Here is a 14,145-nt window from a genome sequence, read left to right on the forward strand (position 1 = left end):
CCCTGTTGCCAATTCCAAACAAATCCCATCTTCAAAAGACACATCTACAGGACGGGAAAATCCCAAAGCTCTCTCTAGGTAAAATGTACTCAATATTCAGTTACATACCATTTAGTAGTCTGTTAGTTAAAAGTAATCTCTACAATAGCTAACAAAATGATTATCGCTTGGAATTTCACTGAAGAAAATAAACCCACATACACACCCCTTCTCAAAAATACTGTCATCACTTTTCCAAATCTATACACAGAACCCCAAGATGCTGAATAACAAGCAACAATTTAAGAGATTGATGGGCGTGCTATACATATGCTACTATTTTAAGTCTAGTAGATGCAGAAGGTTCCTTGCTGCTTAATCCCCTCCCAAAGATTAGAAACGTTCTGTTTATTTAGCATAAACTGAATTCTTGAAGTTGCCTGTTTAAGAATAGTCAGGACCTTTCACTCCTTCAGCAAGGTATTGATAATTCCTATGAAGGGCAAAACAACCACTTAGCTTTCTTTTAAGCAACCAAGAGGGTCAGGGATCAGATCCAAAGAACAGAGAATCACGCACATCCTCAATAAAAGCCATGTTAAATGCAACCAATAGATGACAGATCATCTGGAGCATGTGGCTCTCAATCATACAGGCTGCAGAGACCGTCCTGGAGCCAACTCAGAAGTCAGAGCTGCTTTAGAAAGAAAACAGTGAATCCCAAAGCCCAGAATAATACCAAGCAATGAACAATGGGCCAACTTCATGTTGGAAATAGCTAAATTTGAAAAACAAAAACAAAAAACACTACCATGAATAGTCACTTTTCCTTTTTTGTTGAAGCATTAAAAAAATCCAATTTTGTAAGTGTTCTGAGGTCAAAACAATCTATGTTAGACAAAAATGTAATCCATCAGTAAAACTTTTGTATGGCAATTTAATTTAACGTTACTGTGAAAAACTGAGATGTAACTGAAGATTTAATCTGAAAATTAAATTTAAAAAATTAGACATCTCCTTGCTATATTGTGATACAAGTGACCCACTGTAAAACATTTTCTCTTTCTTCCTCCTACAGTAAATGCCCAGCAGTTCCCTTACCCATATTTGCTCAGCCTACATTACCTAGTCCATAGCAACTTCTGTGTAGTTTTGGGCAAGGTTTATGCCCTGGAAGAATACCTGTCTATTAAAAAAAAGTTACACTTTCACCTATTGTTTCTCTTGAGGAGTTATAATTTACCATCTCAATCTTAACTATAATTCTCTTGTATATATGCACAAATATAACAGTTGGTATTAGTTCATTGGCTAAAATCTGATAAATACAACTGGTGAACTCAAATAGCCTCAATTTCTTCAAAATGACCTCCTCACACAGAAAGGACAAAAGAGTCAAAATTGGGATTTTCCCCCTCTGTATTCATCAGTCTGAATAAATCAAGATTCACATTTTCAGCTGAATGGAAACATGAAAATTAATTTTGTCAGGCACTATGTTACAAACATCTGTATTATATTGGATGCATAATTAAATGATCCTGTTAAGATTGTAAATTAAATATTCTAGCATATTTCTTAATATGGATGATTAATTTTAATAGGTCTGATAAAGAGCCTGAAACTGGGAATAGGATCTCTCACATGCACAAATAGGTTCCCAGAATGAGGCAATTGTGGAGATAAGTTATTGTATTAATACTGCACACAGAATTCTTCAAAAGAGTTAGCTATTCCTTAGATGAAAACTGAATTTTTACTGTTTGACATTAAGATACAGATATAGAAAAAAAATGTCACTAGTGAAAATGCATTAAGCATAACTAAAATAACTGACCATGACTAAGACCATCACATTTATTACAAATTTTTACCTGAAACTAAACAATGCAAATATCTAATAGTTAAATAAAATGTGTGATCTACTATACCTTGGAGGAGCGTCTTGTAACCCCCATATTCCTCATCTGCATGTAATTGTAATATTGCATATAAAGCATGCCATGTGAGGTATCAGGGGAAAGGTTAGAACAGTGTCTTTCAGCAGATCATATCTAAATATGTGTATCACCAATGTATTTGAAATTATAAGAATTGTGTTGTATGATTTTCACTAAAATATGCTGGGTGATTGGGAGGCACCCAGATTGACAAGGTAGGTAACCAACAGCAAGGTGGGTGCTGTTGAACAGACATCACCAGCCATTGTTCAGCAAGGGAGCTACAATACAATGACTCATCTGCAGGAGGCCACATCAGGGGAATTGCTCAACCTTGCCTGGGAGACGCAGCAATGCCCATGAAACATGCCTGTACTTGTGTTCTACAAGCACATGGACTAAGGGTATAAAACAGAACACAGTGGCCACATGCTTGGCCTCCCCTTCCCCCACCTATGCTGCAAGCAACAAGGACACTGAGAAGACTTGAAGACTCCAACAGAGGAGACTGGCCCAGGTTTCAAGGGTGAAATCTGTGTACTATGAACTGCAATATCCAGTGGGGTGAGAAAAACTGCTTAATCTAGATGTTGCCCAGTCTAATAAAGTTGAGAGTTTAGACTGCGTGCTTATATTTTATTTTATTTTGGTAACTAACTCTGACTTTTTGCTTATCACTTAAAATCTATCATTTGTAGTCAATAAACTTATTTTACTGTTTATCTTTACCAGTGAGTTTGCCTGAAGTGTGTGGCAAACGTACTCAGGTTTGCAAAGGCTGGTGTATATCCACTTTCCACTGATGAAGCGGTGAACCAATTAATAAATTTGCACCGCTCATCTTCAGCAATGCAAGATGATATATTGCTGAGGTAGTGGTGGGAGCAGGTGGGATTCAGCCGATGCCTTTCTCTATGTGATTCATGAGTGGCTCAGGGAGCATTCATGCAACCTAGCTGGGATGGGGGGGCTCTACATGCGGTTGTGCTGAGTGATCATAGCACCTAGAGGGACTTGCTGCTTGTCACTAGCAAGGCATTGTGAGAGACGGCCCAGACTGGAAAGAGTTAAAGGGGGCACAGCAGTCCCACGGTCCCTGGCTGCACCCTGGGGATCCCGTCATAATTAGTTTATATCTAAAAGAGATACATGGCCCTGAAGTTTTAAGTGTCACGTCCAAGACACTTAGCATACTTAGAGCAATGTTTCCCAACTGGTGTACCATCAGGTCCGAACAGGTGTGCCACGGAATTTTTTGAAAAACTGCAAGTGAGAACAAGGCTGGCGAAGCTGCCTCACTGCCCCACCTCCTCCAGGGGCAGAGCAATCAGAGCTCAATCTCCCTCTCTTCCCCCCTCCCCTTCTGTATGAGCAACAGATCAGCTCCTCTGCCCCTCCCCTATCCACTGTCAGCCACAAGCCAGGATGAGGAAGAGCCCCTGGAGCTCAAGGTGTGCCATGGCAGAGAAAAGGTTGGGAACCACTGACTTAGAGGAAACGGAAAAGGAGCTGAGACTGCAAGTCTAAATTTCAAAAAGAAATAATTTTTGATTGCTAACTTGAGCTAGTGAACAGATTTACTTTTAACTTTCCTGAAAATTCAGTCTCAAGTCTCAGAAGCGGTGTTGACACCAAGCTCAGCAGTGAAATACCAAACATAAAAGAAAACGGATTTAATCTCTCCTATAATTTCAAATTTTATTGTAGACTTCATTATGGACTCACTACAGTCACCTCTGTAATGTACCCAGACTTTTTAGAGCCACTTAACATTTCAGGTTGCCACATTTTGGGGAAAACATTATGGACACTTAGTCATGGTCACACAAACACTTCATGTATATCAGTCCATTAAATAATGTGTATATTTACCAGTACTGTGCATATAACTCTACGCTTCATCTTAAAAAATGTATATAGATTTAGCATTCCTACAAGTTTCCAGCCCTGGTAATGAAGTCCTCTGCTTATCTATAGCACAGTGGCAGAGTAAGCTTCCCATATACACTGCCTTGCTAACATGCCTCAACCTGATCTGGAACTACTTTCTTTACAGGTAAATAGCTGCCCATGCAGTTCCTGGCTTATCTGAATTGGTCAGTAAAAAGCATGGTGATGAGTTTATGATTTAGGAGTTGGAACACAGTCACACAACATCCATTATACGGTAACTTTCAGTCCCTACAGAACCAGGCTGGATTCAAACTGGTGATCTTCACAGACCATTAGCAATATCTCAAGGCATCCACTTGTAATCACAACAGAGCCTATATAACTACTGTACCAACAACTGGGAATTTTGTTTAAAAAGACTACTTTTTAGAGTTTATAGTTTTATCTTTCATCCAGATTTTTGAATAAAAAATGCTGTCTGAATTTAGAAAAGGAGTACTTGTGGCACCTTAGAGACTAACCAATTTATTTGAGCATAAGCTTTCGTGAGCTACAGCTCACTTCATCGGATGCATACTGTGGAAAGTGTAGAAGATCTTTTTATATACACACAAAGCATGAAAAAATACCTCCTCCCACCCCACTCTCCTGCTGGTAATAGCTTATCTAAAGTGACCACTCTCCTTACAATGTGTATGATAATCAAGGTGGGCCATTTCCAGCACAAATCCAGGGTTTAACAAGAACGTCTGGGGGGAAGAGGGGGTAGGAAAAAACAAGGGGAAATAGGTTACCTTGCATAATGACTTAGCCACTACCAGTCTCTATTCAAGCCTAAGTTAATTGTATCCAATTTGCAAATGAATTCCAATTCAACAGTTTCTCCCTGGAGTCTGGATTTGAAGTTTTTTTGTTGTAATATCACAACTTTCAAGTCTGTAGTCGCGTGACCAGAGAGATTGAAGTGTTCTCCGACTGGTTTATGAATGTTATAATTCTTGACATCTGATTTGTGTCCATTTATTCTTTTACGTAGAGACTGTCCTGTTTGACCAATGTACATGGCAGAGGGGCACTGCTGGCACATGATGGCATATATCACATTGGTGGATGTGCAGGTGAACGAGCCTCTGATAGTGTGGCTGATGTTATTAGGCCCTGTGATGGAGTCCCCTGAATAGATATGTGGGCACAGTTGGCAACGGGCTTTGTTGCAAGGATAGGTTCCTGGGTTAGTGGTTCTGTTGTGTGGTATGTGGTTGCTGGTGAGTATTTGCTTCAGGTTGGGGGGCTGTCTGTAGGCAAGGACTGGCCTGTCTCCCAAGATTTGTGAGAGTGTTGGGTCATCCTTCAGGATAGGTTGTAGATCCTTAATAATGCGTTGGAGGGGTTTTAGTTGGGGGCTGAAGGTGACAGCTAGTGGCGTTCTGTTATTTTCTTTGTTAGGCCTGTCCTGTAGTAGGAGACTTCTGGGAACTCTTCTGGCTCTATCAATCTGTTTCTTCACTTCCGCAGGTGGGTACTGTAGTTGTAAGAATGCTTGATAGAGATCTTGTAGGTGTTTGTCTCTGTCTGAGGGGTTGGAGCAAATGTGGTTGTATCGCAGAGCTTGGCTGTAGACGATGGATCGTGTGGTGTGGTCAGGGTGAAAGCTGGAGGCATGTAGGTAGGAATAGCGGTCAGTAAGTTTCCGGTATAGGGTGGTGTTTATGTGACCATCGTTTATTAGCACTGTACTGTCCAGGAAGTGGACCTCTTGTGTGGACCAGGCTGAGGTTGATGGTTGGATGGAAATTGTTGAAATCATGGTGGAATTCCTCAAGGGCTTCTTTTCCATGGGTCCAGATGATGAAGATGTCATCAATATAGTGGAAGTAGAGTAGGGGTATTAGGGGATGAGAGCTGAGGAAGCGTTGTTTTAAGTCAGCCATAAAAATGTTGGCATACTGTGGGGCCATGCGGGTACCCATAGCAGTGCCGCTGATCTGAAGGTATACATTGTCCCCAAATGTAAAATAGTTATGGGTAAGGACAAAGTCACAAAGTTCAGCCACCAGGTTAGCCGTGACATTATCGGGGATAGTGTTCTTGACGGCTTGTAGTCCATCTTTGTGTGGAATGTTGGTGTAGAGGGCTTCTACATCCATAGTGGCCAGGATGGTGTTATCAGGAAGATCACCGATGGACTGTAGTTTCCTCAGGAAGTCAGTGGTGTCTCAAAGGTAGCTGGGAGTGCTGGTAGCGTAGGGCCTGAGGAGGGAGTCTACATAGCCAGACAATCCTGCTGTCAGGGTGCCAATGCCTGAGATGATGGGGCGCCCAGGATTTCCAGGTTTATGGATCTTGGGTAGTAGATAGAATATCCAAGTCGGGGCTCCAGGGGTGTGTCTGTGCGGATTTGATCTTGTGCTTTTTCAGGGAGTTTCTTGAGCAAATGCTGTAGTTTCTTTTGGTAACTCTCAGTGGGATCAGAGGGTAATGGCTTGTAGAAAGTGGTGTTGGAGAGCTGCCGAGCAGCCTCTTGTTCATATTCCGACCTATTCATGATGACAACAGCACCTCCTTTGTCAGCCTTTTTGATTATGATGTCAGAGTTGTTTCTGAGGCTGTGGATGGCATTGTGTTCCGCACGGCTGAGGTTGTGGTGCAAGTGATGCTGCTTTTCTACAATTTCAGCCCGTGCACGTCGGCGGAAGCACTCTATGTAGAAGTCCAGTCTGCTGTTTTGACCTTCAGGAGGAGTCCACCTAGAATCCCTTTTTTTTTTTTTGTAGTGCTGGAAATGGCCCACCTTGATTATCATACACATTGTAAGGAGAGTAGTCACTTTAGATAAGCTATTACCAGCAGGAGAGTGGGTTTGTGTGTGTGGTGGTGGGGGGGGGGGGTAAGAAAACCTGGATTTGTGCTGGAAATGGCCCACCTTGATTATCATACACATTGTAAGGAGAGTGGTCACTTTAGATAAGCTATTACGAGCAGGAGAGTGGGGTGGGAGGAGGTATTTTTTCATGCTTTGTGTGTATATAAAAAGATCTTCTACACTTTCCACAGTATGCATCTGATGAAGTGAGCTGTAGCTCATGAAAGCTTATGCTCAAATAAATTGGTTATTGTTCTCTAAGGTGCCACAAGTACTCCTTTTCTTTTTGCGAATACAGACTAACATGGCTGTTACTCTGAAACCTGTCTGAAGTTAAACTGCCAGCAGCAACTGTGAAATAAAGAAGGTCCAGTATGTCTGAAGAATAATTTTAATTCTAACTTTTAAGCTCAGCTTTGCACTTGAGTTATTTGTGAAATTTTTAAGTTACTTTATGAGACATGGTGACCTTGTTGACAGAGAATCTAAAGTCAACTTTTCCTAAGTTGATTGACTCTACCTGTATGCATCACAAAATACTTTTTTGATCTGTAGAATGACTGTCTGCCCATTTTTTCCCAAAATAAAATAAAATAATTAATTGTGGGACTTTCCAAGCCAACATTTACTGTAATGGGAAAGTTCTTCATTTGCATAAAGTTGACCCAATCAATCCCCATTGCGTGACGTCAGAGATTTCAGAGTGACAGTGCCACATTCTGATTTGCCAAAGAACTTCTAAGGATGGGTTTTCATGAGCCAGGCTGTCATCTTTAAGACCTGGAGGAAAAGGAAACTATAGTGCTTCTGGCTATATGATGTCAGTCCACGCTTGCCAAGAAGGCCTATGTTTTCTCCACTCCCTGCCTGGCAACCAACCAATGGGCAGGAGTCCAATAACTTGTAAAATTTAAGACTTGATAGCCACGAGGAATCAGCTTCTAACAATTCCATCAACATTAACAAGCTGTGTTGAAAATGTTACCAGCTAACCATTATTAGCTTCCTGAAGATGCATGAAACCATAACAATGTAAATAAATCTTCTATAAGTATCACATGTGTTTTGATTTTATTTTTTCTAGCAGGAAAACACTCCTAGAAAGGTCTGGTGTTCTCTCCTTATTAGGCACTTGATAGTTAAGTGAGAGTAAGCGTGTGTGATTATTTGTAAACCCATGTGAGGTCAGCTACAGGAACAAAAACTAAATTAAGTACCTTTTCTAATTAAAAAAAACGAATCTCACATTTAAATGTTATGGATTAAGATTATGTGCTTAAATCCTGACGAACTGTTCTCTTTACCTTAACTGTTTCATGTTTAACATGGAAGTGAATTAATCTTCATTGTGTGAGTTTTTGACAAACAAAATCATATAAATTGGGACTAAGAATGGAAATGCCCTCCTATTTTGTGACTGACAGCTAAACAAAGACTGCCATTTTACCAGATTAAAAGAGTTACAAGGAATTATTATCCTATTTGGTATTGTTTAATTAACTGATAATTAGATTTGATTTGTTTAATATTACATAATTGTGATTATTCATTTTAGTTCATTAATAAACTATATACGATAGGAAAATTGCGTCTTATTGAGCAATTTACCAGACATCAAGATAACAAAAACAGAGAAATCTAAGGCACAGATAATCCACCTAGTTGTGATGCACAGAACCTATCCTTCTATTGTTTCCAAATAAATGCTAATCAGAGGGGATCCCCTGGATATATTACAAACACAAAATATGTTAAGAATATTAAGATTGCAAAGTCAGGCATTCAAAGTTGGGAAATGCTAAAATTAAGGTTACCCATGTAACCTTAATTCTGCTCTCTTGAGAAAATGCATTATGATAGTATGCAATCAAATAATTACAGACCATTTTTTCCAGCACGTATCGCAAACAGGGTTTGATGCCACACCTTCAGATTCATAGGATAGATTTCTACCAATTGATCTAAAGAAATAACTGGCAGTGGGTTTGTAGACGAGCTACTAGAAGACATAGATGGCCGGCGATTTATACAACTGTTTATTAGACAGCAGTGGAATGTTGGGTGTGTCAGAATTCCTGGCTCAAGGAGGTAAATGTCTACCAGTTAAGCCAACCACACAGATTTACACACACACTGACATAAAAGCTGTAAGTCTACATTTCTATCTCTATTGTGTGTAGTACCTAGCAGGGAGGGATTTTGGCAGTGAGTAGCTGTGGGTATGTTAATGTTATAGTGAATTGGAAATGGATCCTATGAATACAGTATAGTACTATTAATATAGGAATTTTGAACTTTAAATCTATTTTTACAATGTTATGGATCAAAATTAAGGTTGGGTGTGAAATATAAATTAGGTGGGATAAAGATGAGTTAAGTAGCATTAAAAAGCAGTAAATCCCTTAAATATTCACTTCCAGATTTACTGTTTAGGTTTTTCTCTTTTGCCGTTATATAAGGTTTCATAAACAAAGTTACAGTTCTTCATGTTTTAGCTAGATTCCACTGAAAACACACTTTCAAGAATAAAGCTTATTTTTAAAGTTTTTGCTTGTGAGCTTAAATGTATGCACATGTATGCACAAGCACATCTGTATGATAATAAATCATAAATGCCACATTTACATTACTACATAATGATAATCTGGCTAATATATCACCAAAATTTAGGATGGGTAGTAATTTTTTTAAACTTCCAGCAGATACTATTAAAAATTACTATTTGTGAACTTAGTTACTCAAGTACTTGTATTTATAACAAGTTATTGTTAACCACTGTCAGTTTAGCTGTGGCTTTATAAAAACAGGACATATAAATTCATTCATCAATTTATAACAATGCATCTCTTCTTATAAAGGATGTCAAATTAGTATTGTTAAACCGAATTTTAAGATATACATCATCACTTGTATGTCACATTGCTAAGTGTTTTGTGAATGCAATTAAATATCTATCAAAACATATCTCTAATAAAACAGAGTTAAAAGTTACCGTAGACACTGGATTGTTAATTCCCCAAAGTTTAGTGGGTTTAATATCAATACATTTTCCCAGATGTTTTGCACTGATGGAGTTTTCTACACTGGATTATAGGAGTAGCAGCAGCCACTGCTACAGTTAAAGTTCAATAACTGTTTCCATTCTAATCCCTTGTTTCCAGTCCACTCAACTTTCAGGAACTTTAACCCCCTCAAGCTGAAATTTTCCATTCTGTGTGTCTGCCCACTGATTTATTTATGGGGGGGGGGGGGCAAGGGGAGGGAGAAGAGAGGTAAATTTTTGCAGATTTCAGAAAATACACAGTTTGGCTGTTTCCAAGGACAAGGAACTAGAAAACAGGCATACTTTTCCATACATAAAAATATTCCTGCAATTTTTATTGAGCAGCCCTATAGTTGAAAGGAATAAAGTTTCAGAAGATTAAATTTGGCAGAGAAATAGCACACCACAGAGGAGATGCATGTTTCCTTGTTCTATAGAAAATAAACGTGTTTTCTAGTTAAACCTTAGAATAAGAGCAATTTTTTCCCCCATATGCAAAGTACACAGTTAAGGAAGTATTTATTGGGCATGCAACATCTGCCTTCTTAGTTGCCTAGTGAAAAGCATAGGGAAGCATATTGTTAGAGACACCAGTTTAAGAGCAGTTAGTGCAGGACTTATGACCTAGATGACCTTGGTGCCCTGCAGAATACCCAGAACTGAGGTAAAATTCTAGTATTTCCTTGTTTACATTCTGGTCCATTTCCTAGAGTTCAGTGAGTCAATATCTGCCATACTTCAATATAAAAAGGATGATTTCATAAACTCTGGAAGGAGGCTCATGCTCTCCGAAGACTTCTGAACCTAAATAATTTAAAATAAGAAACAAGAATGGCATTTTACACCAGCTTCAGAATTGAAGAAGGACAACATTTACTCCAATAGCTTTTATCTGTGCTTTTGACAGGAGAAGTTAACACACAGTGCAGCTCTCAGCTGTAGGTGTAAATGTCGTCATCAACTATTGCTAGAAAAACTCAGGGCCCTGACCTTTAATCTTAAGCAAAGACAAAACTGCTTTCCAGAATACGTAGTGGTTGTTAGGTCAACTCATAGTTCTTGTCTTCACCTTTAAAATAATCTATTCTAGCATCTAGGATTTTCTTCTCAAATGTTATGTGCTTTTCATCCAAAGGATTCACAAATCACTTGAAAAACTAATTTTGATATAGTAATATAGCTTATGTGAAATACAAACACTTCTGGGGTTGACAACTGCACCCTAACACTTTGAGGAAATGGGAGATACAAGAGTGCAGAAGTAGGTGTAAAAGCATTGATACTAGAAATAACATGGAATAAAGAGATCTGGACCTCTGGACAACTGAGAACGAATTCCTTTCTGAAAGGAACATATTTAGAGTGTTTGATTTGAAGTCTATTTTGGTAAAGGTCTGTGTACTTTGGAAGCCAAGTACTCCAATTCCTTTGTATGTTCTGGTTGCAGAATGTTTACCACTGTTTAACAGAGTTGTTTCTGGCTCCATTCTCTTAGATTCTAAACTATTATTTTCAACTTGCCAAGGTCAGAGCAAAATGTTCAAGTTTTTCCACAGACATGTCTTCATGATCGTGGATGACGATGGCCTGGGAGACCAATAGTAATGCAATAAGAATTACAGATTCTTTACCTTGTTTTACTTTGCAAATCACCCAGACAATATGAAAAAATGGGAGAAAAGCACAGACATCCTTAAAAGGAAAGAGAAGGTATGTATCTTTCATATCATTCACCGTCTATTTGAAGAGAATTATGACGGGGATTTTTTCAAAAGAGACTATGGAAATTTGGTGCTCAAGTTCCACTGAATTAAATGGGAGCTGGATGCCTAATTCCCTTGGGTTCCTTTGAAAATCCCCATCTAAAAATTTAGACAAGTTTAAGTGAAAAAAAATCTGATCTCTTGCTTCTTGTCGTGCAATTATTTATTATTTTTACAAAAATGTTTTTCAGTGCTTTACAAGGTATAGGACCAGAGAGGGAAGAAATGATAGAGAAGGCTTTAAAGAACAAAAAATCCCCTCATTATGAATCACTGTTGGTAGGTAGACTCTTTGGGCTGTGGTACTAGTGGTAGGTAGACTTTTTGGGCTGTGTGAACGTAAGTTGCTTTCAGGTGCATTTTGACCCTGGTTACAGAAATGTAAATTGCCCTCTTCCGTCTCTTCTTCTATGAAGAATCAGCTTGGACAGTATTATGGAATCTGATGAAGGAAGTGACAAGGTCATAAATACACCTTGTTTCCCAGGAATAGTAGAAAATGAAGACCAGGACTAATCAGAAAGAGAAGTTCTTGAGAACTACACAGTGTAAAAGAGGAAGGTAGAGCCATTTCTTGAGTAGCTACTGTTCCAAATCATGCTTCCTTTACAAATAGAGTGATCATGGATTATATTCTCTCTTTATAAAAGGGCTTCACATTCATGATGCTTTGAGTGTGATCGCAGATCTCTGACTCATGACAATACTATTAAATATATATATAAATTCAATGGCAGAGAGGCCAGAAGAAAGATTAGATGGGAACCTATTAGTCTATTGACCTATAATACATTTTAAAATGACATTTCGAACACGTGCCTTAAGAAGACCCGGTCAAGAATTTGAATTTGGTTTCCCTTTTAGGCTTAATTATGCCTTAGTTGATCATTTATATTATGAGTGGTTGAAAAAGAACCTGTACTGACCTCTCGCTTGCAAAGCTGGAAAAATTTCCTCTGGCTCTTGATACAGCCAGAAGAATTGTCCATTAAATCTCACCAGACAAGATGTGGGAGTAAGTCTATATTTTCTGTTCAGAGGCTTATGTCTCATAAGAGAGCTGGACTGAGGAAACAGGTTACGTTTTGATGAATTCCTGAAAGTTTTCTCCAAGGATATTTTCAAGAGTCTCCGTTGAAAATGACATAATTGTATTAATGCATTCAGGAGCATCTTTGTTAGGGATGCTTATTTCTTTTAGAGTTCCCTCCTCTTTTTCCAATATTTACTATTACCATTAGAATGGGCAATGGATCTGGGCATGATAGAAGAGCTCAGGTTAAGATTATTCAGTTTGTTGAAATTTGTAGCTAATTTGACTGTAAAATATAAGTATGGGCTCAGATTTTCCAAAAGTGACTAGTGATTCTGAATAGCTACCTTGATACACTTTGAAAGGCTCTGATTTTCTCAAAGTGCCAAACCCCATTTCTCTGAAAAGCCCTATTATGTGTTTTAAGTTGGATACTCAAATCACATTTTAAAATCCTGACCATAATTTTTTTTAAAGCCCAATAGTGTGATAAATGAATATTTTTCAACAAAAATCTTGAGTGCATTTGTTCCATTTGAGTACATTAATATCTTTCACAACCAACTGGTGGCCCGTGTAAGAGCCTGGGAGGAAGGATCAATTTGGGAAGAAAGAAGTATTTCCATTTTGCAGTCAATTTAAACTAATTTAGTTCTCTCAAATTTGTATTTTAATATTGGCTCATTTGAAAAGTGACATTAACTCTCATGTAGCAGTAAAACTTGACAGTAATATAACACTTTTGTTCAGAATCTTCTTTGATTAAATAATGTGGATTTAGTCGTGATGGCATGCATGTTTCCCTTGGAAATGCATAGAAAGTTTGGGAGTAGGGGAGAAGGAATCATAGTTTTTCCCAGAAGATGGAAAAGACTGTAAAGAAAAGATGGCAAGTCAGGACACTTCCTAACTCAAACATACTATTATTGTGTCCAAGGATACCTAGAAAAGAAATAGGGACATCCTCCAGAAGCAAAAAGGAAACTAGGAGAGCTGGGTAAAGCACTGGTGTTCAGAAGCCTTTATTTAATCTAAAAATAATGTATAGGCTCTCTGTAGTGGTTTTAAAGCTATGCCACAGTCATAAGCACTCAGGGAGAAAAGTGCCACCTTTTACTGCAGGATTACTGATGATATGGTCCATTGATAGTAGGAGCTACTAGACAACCTGCTGCACTGCTGGGGAGAATTCACCAACTACAGTAAAGTGACAGGTTTCAGAGTAACAGCCGTGTTAGTCTGTATTCGCAAAAAGAAAAGGAGTACTTGTGGCACCTTAGAGACTAACCAGTTTATTTGAGCATGAGCTGTAGCTCACGAAAGCTCATGCTCAAATAAATTGGTTAGTCTCTAAGGTGCCACAAGTACTCCTTTTCTTTTTACAGTAAAGTGGTGAGCTACGGCTTCTTGATTACAACTATTTAGATCACCCACTAACAGATTAGAGGTATGAACTAAACCACTCTGCCACTAGAATGACAAAGACCTTAAGTGGTAGGTGTGCCAAAACAGTAGGCTGAGCAAAGCTCCTTTGACAGATACACTCTGAAATAGTTGTTAGGAAGTTATAAAGAAAAGGAAACAGGTTTCAATTAGTGAAAAGCCAATTTATTTGGAGTCCCCAGCAGTTT

The 14,145-nt window shown here is 38.6% G+C and overlaps 1 protein-coding gene across 6 annotated transcripts in view; it reads right to left on the reverse strand.

Moving 5' to 3' along the window:
* PTBP2 (polypyrimidine tract binding protein 2) overlaps positions 1-14,145 on the reverse strand; it is a 95,222-nt gene that overhangs the window by 44,761 nt on the left and 36,316 nt on the right. The window lies entirely within an intron of this gene.

This window comes from Caretta caretta, chromosome 8 (genome assembly GCF_965140235.1).
Source record: "Caretta caretta isolate rCarCar2 chromosome 8, rCarCar1.hap1, whole genome shotgun sequence".
NCBI lineage: Eukaryota > Metazoa > Chordata > Testudines > Cheloniidae > Caretta > Caretta caretta.